At 43.1% G+C, this 9,024-nt stretch overlaps 1 non-coding gene across 1 annotated transcript; it reads left to right on the top strand.

Moving 5' to 3' along the window:
- Nucleotides 1-536: 536 nt before the first annotated feature.
- Nucleotides 537-643, top strand: LOC112322093 (U6 spliceosomal RNA). The gene has a single exon (XR_002976587.1). It is a non-coding gene; the product is annotated as a U6 spliceosomal RNA (small nuclear RNA).
- Nucleotides 644-9,024: the final 8,381 nt, after the last annotated feature.

Here is a 9,024-nt window from a genome sequence, read left to right as displayed (position 1 = left end):
TGGCTCCTCCTCAGGCTGGTTGGCTTTTCCCTGCCCGCCTGGACCCTCCGGCCTCGTTCCTGGGGCCTGTGCCTCCACCTTCTTCTCCCCTCCCGGTCCCAGGCATGGCATCCACATCTAATCCCGCACCAGCAGGCTCCTGTAGGCTAGGACCCACCTCCTAGCTGTGCAACCTTCAGCCGGATACTTAACCTCTCTGTGCATCAGTCCCCTCCTCTGTAAAATGGGGCTAACGGTGGTTCCAGCTCCTGGGGTGGTGGAGGGATTAACTGAGCAACGGAGCCACTCAGAGTATGGCTGCACACAGCAGGACCAAGGGCCCAAGTCACACAGCCAGTCTAGTCTCCTAGGTCTCCTGGATCCAAGTCCTGTTCTTAACTCTTTTGGTGACACGCCTGTCACCTAACACACTCTTCCCCGAAAGGTTTTGCAGTGTAAAGAGACATCGCAGCTCCTGTGGTGGAATCTCAGGCACAAAAGCGCAGATGGAGCAAGATGCCCTGAGGACCTGAGGGGACATCAAGAGCCGGCCTAGAGTGCTTGCTTCGGCAGCACAGGTACTAAAATTGGAACGATACAGGGAAGATTAGCATGGCCCCTGCGCAAGGATGACGCGCAAATTCGTGAAGTGTTCCATATTTTTTACCATATGATCTCACCTTTAACTGGAACATAATCAACAGAAGAAAACAGCAAACAAAATGTAACCAGAGACATTGAAGTTAAGAACAATCTAACAATAGCCAGGGGGGAGTAGGGAGGGGGCAGTGAGAGAGGGGATTACAGGAACTACTATAAAGGACACATAGACAAAATCAAGGGGGAGAGTGGAAGTGGGGGAGGGAGGTGGGTTCGGCTGGAGTGGAGTGGAGGGATGGGGAAAAAAGGCATACAACTGTAATTGAATAACAATAAAAATTTTAAAAAGAAAAGAAAAAGAGCCGGCCTAGAGACCCTGTGGTGTTGCTGTAGTTTCTGCTGGAGGGAGGTTGGGAAAAGGCACAGGGCAGCCAGACACCTGGGAGTCTGGCGCCACCTGGTGGCTGGCGTGAGTCTCACTGCCCTCCAGGACTCCCAGTGGGACCTCTGGGCACCCAGTGTCCTGTAGCCAGCAACCCATCCACAGCCTTCCCACCTCCTTCAGCCCCCACCTGCTAACCTCTTCCGCCAAGCCTCACTGAAGTCCAGCCTCTCACTGAGCACTTATTTATTCACTCAACAAACACTAAACACCTCTTGTGTGCCTGCCCCCAAGATGGTGAGCTGAATCAGACACGTTGCCTGTCCCGGAGGAGCTCCCATTCTGCTGGAGAGACACACAGACGGACAGCAGAGTCAGGACTGTGGCTAGGAGAAGCCATGGGGCTCTGCTGGGCGGAAGGCAGAAGGGTGGTCCAGGAGGCTTCATGGAGGAGGGGACATTTGAGCACCCTTAGTAATCAGAGGGGTGGGGAGGAGGGCCAGGAGGAGAGCAGCATGGGCAAGTATGGAGGCCCTGACGAGCCATGGAGGGCGGCTCTGTGTTTTTTCTGCCACTGCCAAGCACAAGTCACCTCATTAACACAAACTCAGAGGTGGTTAAAAGGGGTTTGCTGTGGATATCAAGATACTTTTATCACTCACCACTGAGGAACCTCCAAGGGTTTTAGGAGTTCTGTGCTAGAAATGGGGACGAAGACCAACCATATATATTATACAAATGTACATAATATTTCATTTATTTATTTTTACAGAGAGGGGAAGGGAGGGAGAGAAACATTGATCAGTTGCCTCTCATACACACCCCGACTGGGACAGAACCTGCAACCCAGGTGTGTGCACCAGCGGGGAATCAAACCAGTGACTTTTGCTTTGTGGCTCGATGCCCAACCAACCAAACCACACTGGTCAGGGCCCAAATATATATATTTTAATTATAATCACAATACCACAGTGGTGAGTAGGGAGTGATGCTGTCTCTCTGGCTGCTGGTGCTGGGTAGAGGAAGGGGCAGGAACTGAAGCGAGAGGTGCTGGTGGCCTCGTCTGGGAGAGCAGCTGGTAGTGTGATGGTGTCCCAGCCGCAGGCCCTGGGACAAGGGGGAGGACCTGAGAGATGGGCAGGAGGTGAGCCAGAGGAGGGTCTGGGACACTGTTCAGGCCCTGAGAATCCACATTTTTATATTTAAAAACCAAATTTTCAAAGAACATATTTAATTTTATTATTGATTTTAAAAATCAAATGTTAATTCATCATTAATTAACTGAACAAGGAAAACCACACGATCATCCCACCAGATGCAGAAAAAACACTTGAGACATTCAGCGCTCTGCTGTAACAAACAACTCTCAGCAAACTAGGAACAAAGGGAACCTTCCTTAATCTAATAAAGACGATCTACAAAAAAATCTATACTCAGAGCTGATATTACAAATATGGATGAAAATATGAGGGCTTTCTCCCTAACGTGAGGAAGAGGCAGAGATGTCTGCTCTCAATACTCAGAGTCCTCATGGAACTTGGAGTCTTAGCCAGTGCAGCAAGGCGAGAAAAAGAAAGCTATGCAGATTGGAAATGAAGTGATGCTGTCTGTGTTCACAGACATGATTATCTACATAGAAACCTCAGTGGAATTTACAAAAAAGCTAATGGAAACATGGGTGTGATGTCCGGAGCTACAGCTCCACTGCGTGACCATGCGGCAACCACGTAAGGTAAAGGCGAGCCCTAATCTCTCTGATCTACTGAACAAGCAAGCAATGCTTCCTACACATGTCTTGTTAGGTGAGAAAAGTAGCCTCCTACTTGTTTAAGGCACTGAGTTGTATTTTCTGTTACGTAGACCATTTCTAACTGGCCCAGCAGGTATCTAATTTTAGGTTTCAAGTAATTTTCCCTTAGCATTTGAAGAACTTCCTCTGCCGTCTCTGGCCTCGCTGTTATTGGTGATGCTAGACTGATGCATGTTCTTTTCTTGGTGTGTTTGTTTCTTTTTTTAAACAGAAAGCTTCTAAATTAATGTTCTTTTCATCATTGATATTCAGACATTTCTTAGCGTGTCTAGGTATTAGTATTTTGAAAAATTCACCCTGCTCATCACTCGATGAGCTTTTCGGTTGGATGTGTGTGTCTCCACTCAGCCCTGGGAAATTCTTGGCTACCATTTCCTCCCCGCTGTTCTTCCGCCCTCTCTTTCCGAAACTCCTGATGGCTGGTGTTGGACTTGGGTCAATCTTGCACGGCTTTTGTCCTTGCTATTCTCCATCGTGGTGTTCTGTGTTCTGGGCTCCACGAACTCTTCTCTTACTTTTTAAAATTGCAGCAATGTTTTTCACGTTCAAGAATGCTTATTTTCTGATTGCTCCTTTCTCAGAGCGTCTCGTTCTTGTTTTAGGTGTGCAGCGTCTCCTGAAACATCTCTGAGGCACTTTCACCACACAGTTATCTTTCATATTGTAGATTATTTTTATTTTCTTTTGAGTCGGGGTTTTTTTTTTTTCTGTTACTCTTAGTATTTCTCTTTCTACTGCAGTTCTCTCTCATCTCTCTGGTACTTTTAGGATAAAGACAAAAACCCTTAACACAGCCAAAAATGTTCTGTACAGTCTGGCTCCTAACTTTCCACAGATATTTCTTTTCAAGTCCCAAAAACATTTCTTTTCAATTAAAGTGGATTTTTGGATTGTGATACACAATACATCCATGAGAGTATATATAACATACGGACGTGCAAAGAATAATAATAAAGCAAACACCCACGTAAACAGCTCCCAAATTAAGAAAGGGCACATCGCCCGCACTGTGTGCCCCTCCGCACCCACCTCACACCTCCCACCTAGAGGGAAGCACCCTTCTGATCTCTGCAGTAATGATTCCCTTGTTACCTCCTTAGTTCTACCATCTGCGCATGCATCCCTAAAACAGTGTTTAGCCTTGCCTGGTTTTGAACTGCCCAAGGTGGGGCAAAAGTAGGTTCTCAGCTGTGAGTATGCGAAACACAGAGTTTATTCTTGTATGACTATTTATTAACTATTTCATTATTTTCTGTTCGAACAACTGTAAGCCTACTTTTGCCCCACCCTGTGTGTACGTGGCCCCAGATGGTTCGTACTCTCATTTCTTTTGCTAAACCTGGTTTTGGAAGTCTCATTGAAGCTGATGTGCATCACTGCAGTTCCTTCCGTTTCAGCGCTGGGCAAAAATCTAGCGTAGACTTGACTAGCCCAGCCTATGGGGTTTGGGGGCTGTCTCCGGCTTTTACAAATACCCACTGTCACTAGGCACATTGACAAACAGGTTTTCCCGTGCACACGTACCAGAATTGCTCTGAAGTGTGTCCCTAAGGTGCAAATTACTGGCTCACAGATTGTGTGCGGGTTACAGAGACTCAGTCGTGCCAAACCCACTTCCAAAGCAGTTGACTGCACTTCATCCTCACTGGCAGTGTCTGTGAGTTCATGTGGGTCCACGATCTTGTCAAGACCTGCCTTGATCAGACTTTTAAGTTTCTGCTTCTCAGGTGGGGGTGAAGCTGTATCCCGCAGTGGGTGTGCATTTGCATGATTCACAGGGTTGGGGAACTTTGTATGAAGTGCCTGTTCCGGTCTGGCGCCTCCCTTCTCCACCCCTGCATTTCTGTCCCAGTGGGTTGTCCGTCCTCCTTCCTGATTCCAAATATTCTTTGCCTGCTCTCCTTGGTCAGTTTCTGAGTGCTTAAAATTTCCTTACCTTTTTACCCTGTGTCATCTTTTGATAAAGCAAGTTTATAATTCTGATGTGGTCGAAGTTATCAATGTTTCCTCTGTGACTTAGGCTCTTTGTTTCTTGTGTGAGAAATGCTTCCCTACCTCGTGTTAATAAAGCTATTTTTAAATATCACCTAAAAGTTTCAGAGTTTTGCCTTTCACATTTAAGCTTTTAGTAATATGGAGTTAATTTGGGGGAGGTAGGAGGTCGAATTTCACTTTGTTTGCCATATGGATAACTAATAACCCAGCACCATTTATTGAAAAGTTACCATATTTTTCAGACTATAAGACTCACCCCCCAAATTTGGGAAGAAAATGGGGGTGTGTCTTATGGTCCAAATGTAGCTTATGTTTACATTGGTGAAATATTATGTTATTTATGTTATTAAATATTTTACCACATTTTTTGCTTCAAAATTTTTTTCCTATTTTCCTCCTCTAAAACCTAGGTGTGTCTTATGGTCCAAAAAATACGGTATACCCATGGATCAACAGATTTGGTCTCCCTCTGTCTCTCTGAAGTGGGCTTTCATTTTTGTTCAGTTGTCCTATTTGTCTATTCTTGTGTCAATAGTGCCCCGCCTTGGTATCTGCTAGTGATGCTGCCACTGCCACCATCTCCCCCTCCCCCTCCCCCTCCTCCTCCTCCTCCAGGAGTTCCTTGGCTAGTCTCAGCCGGCCACACTTCCACATAAATTTTGCATTCAGCTTATCCAGTCCCCACTGAAACACCTGTGCTGATCTGCATCAGGATGGTCTTAAGTCTACAGACCAATTTTGAGAAATCGGCATGGTTCCAACACCAAGTCTTTCAATTCATAAATGTGGCTTAACTCTCCATTTTTATTTATTTAAAAAAATATTTTATCTATTTATTTTTAGACATAAGGGAAGGGAAGGAGAAAGAGAGGGAAAGAAACATCAATGTGTGGTTGCCTCTCCCACACCCTCCACCCGGGACCTGGCCTGCAACCCAGGAATGTGCCCTGACTGGGAATCAAACTGGCGACCCTTTGGTTCACAGGCTGGTGCTCAGTCCACTGAGCCACACCAGCCAGGGCTTAACTCTCCATTTTTAGATCTTCTTTAATGTCTTTAATAAAATTGTATGTTTTATTTCATAAGGACCTTGTGTATTTTCTTAGATTTACTCCTAGGTGCTTTACATATTTTTATTATATTACAAGTGATATTTTATTTCACTTTCTTTTTGCTTATTGCTGGCAATGAGAAATGCAAAACAACAGATTTTTGTATATTGATACTTTAAATCGACTAAGAAATAATCTGATAACTTTTTTGGATTTTCTTTTTTCTTTTTTTAAAAACATTTTATTCATTTATTTTTAGAGAGGGAAACGGAGAGAGAAAGAGAGGGACAGAAACATTGATGAGAGAGAAACATCGATCGGTTGCCTCTCATATGTGCCTGACCGAGGACCAAACCTGCAAGGCAGGCATGTGCCCTGATGAGGAATTGAACCAAGGGCCTTTCCCTTTGTGGTATGACCCCCCAACCAACTGAGCCTCACCAGTCAGGGCTGGATTTTCTATCTAAATCTGAAAACAATGGCAGTTTTGCTTCTTTCTAATCTTTTAACCTTTGTTTTATTTTGTTAACTCACTGTCTAGCACAGCACTGTGTGATAGAAAGCTAATGGGAGTCCCGTACGCAGGCCACGCGTATCATTTGAAAATTTCTTATAGCTACATTAAAAAAATAAGCAGGTGAAATTAATTTTTAGAACATATTTTATATAACCCTATGTATCAAGAATACTATTGTTTAAATAAGCAATCCATATAAAATTACTAATGAGACATTTTATGGTGGTTTTTGTGTACTAAGTCTTTAAAATCCAATGTGTATTTCACTTCACTCTTATGTCTCCATTCCGACTGGTCACATTCCAAGTTCTGAGTAGTCACAGCTGGCTAGCAGCTAATACACTGGGAAGCCCAGGTCCCGGACCTGCGGTGCCATGTTTAACGGAGATGGGGACTCCTACGTCCCCCTCGCTTTGTTACCAACCGGAAAGGACATGCTTTTCACGGTTCACTATTGATTAGGAAATTGGCTGTCGGCTCCTTGCAGACACCTTTACTACGGAAAGACCTTCCCTTCGATTCCTAGTTTACTACAAGTTTTAAAACATAAACAGACGTTTGAACTTTTCCTGCATCTCTGGAAATAAATGATCCTAAGTCTTTCTCCTTTAATTCTAATGTGGTGAAACGACTGATTTTCAAATGTCAAGTCCACCTTGCATTGCTGGACGAGACCCGATTTTGTCACGATGTGTTATCGTTTTTATATACTACCAGTTTTTGGTTTGCTAATGTTTTGCTTAGGAGTTTTTAAAATCTACATTCATGAGTGACATTGGCCTATACTTTTCTTTTTTGTGCTGCACTTGTCATAAAGAGAATTGGGAAGTATTCCTTCTTTATCTATGATGTGGAAAAGTGGCGGTAAGACTAGAATTCTTTCTTCTTCAGATAACTCCTAGGTGAAGCCCTCTGGGCTTGTGCTTTCTTTGTGGAAACGAATGATTGATTCAATTCCTTTAACGGTCGGTCATGGGAAGGTCTGATGTTCCGCTGATGCCATAGAACTCCAGGTTGCTAAAGCACCAGCCGAGTTTCATACCAGCTGCTACACAGCGCCACTCCCAGCCCTCCAGTACTGCATGGCTGCCCCAGGTCCCCCAGCCCAGACCTTCCACTGAGGAGGAGATCAAAGAGTTAACGCCTGGCAGAGCCTCGGGCCCCCTGGGCTCTGCTCCGAGCTATGGCCAGCGTGTTATGAATGCTCAGTGTCCCGTTGTTAAATACTTTGGTCCCAATGACCAGGAATGATGCTTATTCGGGTTTTCTCTTCTCAGTTTTGGTAAGTTTTATTTTTCTAGGAATTTGCCCGTTTCATTTAAAAAATTTAAGCTATTGTAATAGTTATTCATAATCTTGTCTGTATTTTCTTTTCCCTCAATGCCTGCAGCCTCTCTAGCTGTTCATTCTCAATATTGGTTAATTGTGCCTTCTTGTTTTTCTCGATCAATCTCATCAGAGGGTTGTCAAAACTATTAGTCTTTTTGGAGAAATAATTTTTGTTTTTGCTGACCCTATTTCATTATTTTCTGCACTTACATTTACTCTGGCTTCCTTCTGTTTTTTTTCTAGCTGCTTGAGGTGGGTGCTTACTTATTATTCTCAGCCTTTTATCTTTTCTAATATAAGCATTATAACCCATAAACTTCCCTTTAAGTCTTGCTGCAGCTGAATCCCACATTATTTTAGTATGTAATATTTTCTCTCGCATTCAGTTAAAAATCTTTTATAATTTCCATTATGCTTTCTTTTTTGATCCATCCATTATTTTAAAATGTATTTCCTAATTTCCAAACACATGGGGCTTTTGAAACTATCTTTTTTGTTATTGATCCTTGGTTTATTTGTGTTATGGTCAAAAAATTATACTCTACCTGATGTGAGACTTGAATTTTCTTGAGGTTTACTTTTCTTGTAAATATTTCATATGTCTTGAGGAGAGTATTCTGTGATGGAAGCCATGGTGTTCTAGAAAAGCCCATCAGACAAGCTTCTTAACCCTATCCTCACTGAATATATGTCTGCTTGTTCTACCAAGGGATGTGTTTGAAAATCTCCTGCTGTAAGTGTGAATTTGTCGATTTTTCTGTGTAGCTCTCTTCTTTGTGTTTCTTATATTTTAAGACCACAGTTGCATGCAAATTTGAAATTGTTCTGTCTTTCTGGTGAGTTGGACCATTTTCATTACTAAGTGATCTCTTTTATCTCTAGTGATATTTTTCTCCCCTGACATTAAAGTAACTGCATTAGCCTTTTATTCATTAGCCTTTGGATACTGTACTTCCCCCATCCATTTACTGTCACTGTTAGTATCCTTATGTTTTGGAAGCATCTCTTGTGGATATGTCTCGTAAACTGCATGCAGTTGGATTTTATCCAGTGTGAGAAACTTTGTATTTTAAGTACAACATTTAGTCCAGTTGCATTTATTAAATTATAGGAGGAATTTATATCTGTCATCTGTTTGTCCCACCTATCCTGTATTTATTTTTCTCTCCACCCTTGCTTACATTAGGATTGACTGAGTTTTCTCACTCAATTTCTACTTTTGCCCTCTAGTAATCTGGATAAATATTATACACTACACTCCCATTCTTTTAATGTTTACCCTGGTGATGGACTCACTCATCACCGTTGAGTGTATTTGGTATCTATCTTCACTTTCCTCCTGAGGAATATAAGGGTCTCT

Source organism: Desmodus rotundus, chromosome 3 (genome assembly GCF_022682495.2).
Source record: "Desmodus rotundus isolate HL8 chromosome 3, HLdesRot8A.1, whole genome shotgun sequence".
Taxonomy (NCBI): Eukaryota; Metazoa; Chordata; class Mammalia; order Chiroptera; family Phyllostomidae; genus Desmodus; species Desmodus rotundus.
The sequence above is the reverse complement of the archived record's forward strand: the minus strand, read 5'-3'. Positions and strand labels throughout refer to the sequence as shown.